We start from the raw sequence: 5,244 nt of genomic DNA on the forward strand, positions 1-5,244 counted from the left end.
GAAACCAGCACCAGCTAGGTAACACCGAACTAAATGTTACTTTCTTGCAGGTGAGGATGACATGTTGGAACAAAATGTTCAACTCAAACCTTGAAATAAGCCTGTGGAAATCATGGATTTGAGGTTTTCTGGTGATTTCTTCTTCTCCTGTTCCAACCCCTTTGGAAGGAAGGAGCAGGAGAAGACCTGGGACTGGAAAGAACTTTGCTATGAAGTGTTTTTGAAGGGAGGAGGGGGGTGGAACCCACACCAAAACCAAATCAAAACAGAAACACACACCCCACCCCCCCCACCCCAAACAAAGGAAAAACAAACAAAACCAAAGTTAGAAAAACAAATCCATAACATAATAAATGTTTGAGTCCTGCTTCAGATCAAAGCTTTTGTTAATGTTCTCTTCCCTGCAGCAGGAACTTTCTACCCCTTTATTTAAAGATGGTTTTTCTAACATTGTTTTTGCATTCTTCATCTTTCATGCTCAGGGTACTTAGTTATTTTGTAAGAACAGGACTGGAGTGGCAGCCGTAACTCTTTCCCAATTGTTTACGTGTATTGAGCACAAAAGGAAAACTGCAGATCTCGGCAGGAGGCAAGTGATCCTCAGCTGTTCTTGTTGATAGTTCTGTGGTGACACACGCAGCAGGACTTTGTCCTTCCCTCTCCTCCTTACCCACTGTGAGAAAGCAACAGGAAGCACAGAACTTCCGGAGCAGTTGCTCGGTGCCACAGGTGTATCTTGAAAAGCTGGTAATGGTGCTGGCAGTGTGTGTGCACACAGATGGGTTCCCTCCTGCCTTAGCAGGGCAATGCATAGTGGGGCACAGCATGTCCCTGGTGCAGTGATCTCCAGGGCACTGGAGCAGTGTAGAACAGCGCTTTAAAACTTTTAGTTGCTCAATCACACGTCACAAACAATGCCACTTTTGCTGTGTTGCCCCCATCAGCAGCTGCCTGCTGTGGCCGTGGGGCTGAGTGTGCGCTCAAGGCACAGCGTGTTTGCTGCCTGAGGTCCTGGTGTGCCAGCAGTACCTGCGGCACCTCCTGTGCCAGCACGGCCCTGGGCAGCTCTGCAGAGGCCTCCTGCACGGATCAGGTCAGTTGTCCCTGGGACCTTTGATGAAGAGCTGGAAGATCACGTCTGGCCCTCCTGGAAAGGGTGAGCTCACTTGCTGCTATCCGCTCCTTTGCAAGGGAAGGGAGCGGGAGGTGGTGTGGGGGGAGCTGGTGTCTTGGTTGGCCTCCCTCCTGTTCCAGCAGAAAAGCTCATAGGTGGTGCAGGACCAGGCCGTAACTGTGGCTGCCCCATGGGACCTCAGCTGTTTCCTGTGTTGAGTGCTTGGTGAAAGCGAAGGCTTTGAGTTTGCATGGAGCAGGGCTGGAGACAGAACTGTCCAAAGACTCCTCTGTTCTTGGGACACTTTGCACACTTCACTGGTTTTCCCATTGGCAGTTCTCCAGCCCTGAGCACAGTGCACATGGGAATGCATGGCTCAGGCAGGAGTTCAGCTCTTCCCTCGCTCTGGTTCTGATCCCTCCCATGCCTCTTTCTTGCTGTTTCTTTTTTGACATGGTGCCTTAGGAAGGGTATGTGTGGGAAGTAGCTCCCATTCAGCTTGCAATTCCACAAGCACTTCCCTTACATGGTAAGGGGGTAGATAATAGCACAACACTTACAGGATCGTTTGCAGCAGCTGCAGGTAATGTCTCATGCTTAAATCCAGCTATTTGTGGGAGCACAGGGTGGCCAACAACCTCTTAAGAACTAGCCTGGTATTTGGAAAGCGTTTCTTTTGTTGCTCCCTTATGTTTGTCCTCATTCTTGTGCATCTGATTTGCTACTTAACATCCTCTGTAGAGTTTCTGGCTTTGGTTATTTGCATTCTAGAGAACAGATTTCTGATAATCCTAAATACATTTGTTCAGTTCCAGTCCATCCTCCATGTTGTGTGCCACTGCTTGGAGAGCCTTGAGAAGTACATGGCTTCAGTCAGGCATGCCCCTGCTGTTGCGTAGTTTGCGTCCAGTAGTGCTTTCTGCCAGGGAGGTCTCTAGGCTGAGGTGCAGCGCAGCTGAGGTGGGATTCAACACTGTGTTGGGCTTGTGAAACCTGGGGCAGCAGCAGCCAGCTTCCTTGCAGCCCCATGCAGAGGGAAAAGGGCTGGCTCAGTCGCTGGCCTGCAGCAGTGTGGCATCGAGGGCCCGTTAGCCGGTGTGTTTTGGAAACCTGGCAGGATATGAGGAATTGCAGGTGCCTGGAATTGCCGAGTGGGCACTAGAAAACAGAAATGGAGGAGCTGATCTGAAAGCTGAGCTTGTGTAGCCTGGGAAGTGGTGCTGTGGGTTTTCAAGGAAAACATGAGCGATCAGTGTTTGAGGTCTCATGTACCAGCCTGAGTGCAGCCACTAAACTGCTGTGAACATTAATTCTGCTGCTGCTGTCTTTCCTATTACACTTTTCCCAGGAAGGCTGAAATTGGAATTTAAATGCATTGGGTTGAGGGTTGGAAAAGTTTAAAGGCCTCTTGGTGTGAAGCAGCAAATGGGCCTGGCGCAGTGACTGAGCAGGATGCACCGGCTGGGCAGGGAGGCAGAGCTGGAGCTAGGCAGCTCCTCCTGATTTATTTGTATGATTATTCAGAAGCCTTTGTAATAAATCAGTGACTTGCAAATTCCTAAGCCACTTAGCAAAGGGCTGATGTGTAAGTTTAATCCCTTCTAGTCTTGGGCTGCTCTTTCATCTTGGCTGCAGCTGGGCAGACACAGGGCTGACCCCACAACCATCACTGCAGGAGTAGGAAAGTGCCCCCCCCACCCACGGGGGAGCCCCAGGTACAGAGCAGCTGTGGGGAGTGTTATGTTGGGACTGCTCGGAGATGAGGCTGGGGCTTAGAGAACAGCACAGAAAGAACAGAACAGCACAGAAAGAACAGTGACAAAGAGTGATGGAATGATGCATTGGAAATGATGGTTATCTGAGTGGGGTTTGTTTATCTTCAAGCTGTTTGGTCCCTCTGTAGGGCTGGGGAGTAGGCTGGGTTCCTCTAAGCTACATCCATGCTGGGAGCAGTCTGCTGGAGAGAAAGTGATTTTATTTAGTTATAACAGTGGGGAATGTTGTTTAGTTTGGAATGAGTAATCTGATTTTTGTTGTTGTTACTAGATTGAGAAAGGGGAGAGGACAAGGACTGTGTGTTAGAAGCAGCTGTTCCAGGAACAAGGTGGGCGAGTGAGAATGAACAGATAGCACTGAAATCAAATCCTTCCTCCCAGTGTAGCACTCACCTTTCCTGGTAAAGCTAAATCACTAAATTAAAAACTAAATCCAGGTCCTTGCCAACGCTGAGATGAGGGGGTGTCTTTGAGTATCAGCTTTCCAGCTCTAAGCTCTGTAGAGCAGGAGAACTGCAGGTGACCCAGCCAGCCTTCAACAGTTAATCTGCAGCTGGAGTGGGTGGTGGCTGTAGAATCCCAGACTGGTTTGGGCTGGAAAAGACGCTCAGCTCATCCAGTTCCAACCCCCTGCCATGTTCAGGGACACCTCCCACTAGACCAGGTTGCTCTAAGCCCTGACCAGCCTGACCTTGAACACTGCCGGGGTGGTTGTAGCCCCCTTTGTAACTGAGCTATTCTGTGCCAAGTTTTTAAATAATATTATGAAACTACTGCAAACTTTTGGGGGTTTGGTATGTTTCTCCTTTGGAGCACCTCTGTGGCAGGAGCTCTCAGCATTTGTTTAAAGCACAAGTACAGGCTGTACCTCTGTTAGGGATTACAGCTGCGGGTGACTGCACTTTGGGTTCAGAAAGAAACAACAGCAGCTGCTGGAAGAGTGCCAGGGCCACCAAGGCAGGAACTCAGGCACGTGCTCGGCTGTAGGAATACAGCACCCGGCTGCCAGGGGCTGAACCAGTTCTTAGCACCTTGATTAAGAATTCTTGGAACTTTCCCCGAGTTAGCTCAAATGTGAGCAGAGAGGAGCCAGTGTGCAAAGGGGTCTGTCGGCACTGGATTACAGAACAAGACCACCAGAGCAGGGGTAGTCCAGGACCTGCCCATCCCTTGGCACTCAGTTCCAGCTCAGCAATGGGAGGAAGCATGTTCAGAAAAAACAGAATGACTGAAAGGGGGCAGAGAGAATCCCCTGCTGTGGGACTGAAGTGTATTTTATTAATTTTTTTTTTTTAGGGTGATCTTTTTTAAATTGTGATTATTTCAGTTTAGTTTAGTTTTAACCTATCATCGGTTGCAGTGTTTGACTGGAGTTCTTGCAAGCTCCAATGCATCAAGTGACTTAGGGAGCCCAGCTACAGGGCTGTCTTGGTATTTAGGTTTTGCACTAACTGGTGCTTGAGGGCCACAGCCTGTTTCTAGCTGTGCATGCACTGCTTTTTCACACAAGAACATAGAATTGGGAGCTTATAAATTCTTTATTGAAAAATAACTTGCAATATTTTCATACAAAGTAATGTAACTGATACCAAGAATTGTCTGACAAGTTCATAAATATTTTTTACAGAAACATCTACACGATTTCTTAGCTTCAGCCTTTTTGTTATGCAGGCAAGAACAAAAGATGCTTTTATTTTACTTTAACTGAATTTACAGTGGAATTAAGTCTTAATTTTCTCATTATTCAGAGGAGTAGGAATGACTTGTAACTCAGAGCTTTTAATTTCTGCTTTCTTACAAAACCTGCTAGAATCTGGGTGGGCTGCATGGTGCACTAAAAGCACCCCTGTGCCTTGTACACCAATGTTAAGGAGTCAGTGGGTGAATGGTGCTGGTTGCTGGTGTGTTTAATACATCTTGGAACTATTTTAAATGAAACTGACAGGAAGTCCAGTGGATGCACCGCTTCCTTACCCTGCTGGAGTAAGCCTGATTTACTTCATTTAAAAACCCAACCCCACCCCCTGAGCCCTGCCATTTACAAACAAGCAAACAGCCCAGTGGAGTTTTCCAGAGCTGGACACCACCATCCTCCTGCCGTGCAAGCCAGGGGGCAGCTCCCAACTTCCTGGGAACAACCCGGAGGCACATTACAAACATACAAAATTCCTTGACAAAAGCCAGCAGGCTGAGTGTGCTGCAGTGATTTTCAGTGCCCTTCTTTGCCACAGGGAGCTGCGGGCTGCCCATTGGAAAGTAAATACAAGTGAGCTTGCTTCACTGCAGCGAGCGCTGCAGTCAGCCTCAGAACAGCTATTCACAGGGCAGAGAAAGCACCATTGCCAACGTACAGCT

The sequence above is a fragment of the Pezoporus flaviventris genome, unplaced genomic scaffold (genome assembly GCF_033815535.1).
Source record: "Pezoporus flaviventris isolate CSIRO_AGI_PZ_B2104156 unplaced genomic scaffold, CSIRO_AGI_Pfla_v1 ptg000054l, whole genome shotgun sequence".
Lineage (NCBI taxonomy): Eukaryota > Metazoa > Chordata > Aves > Psittaciformes > Psittacidae > Pezoporus > Pezoporus flaviventris.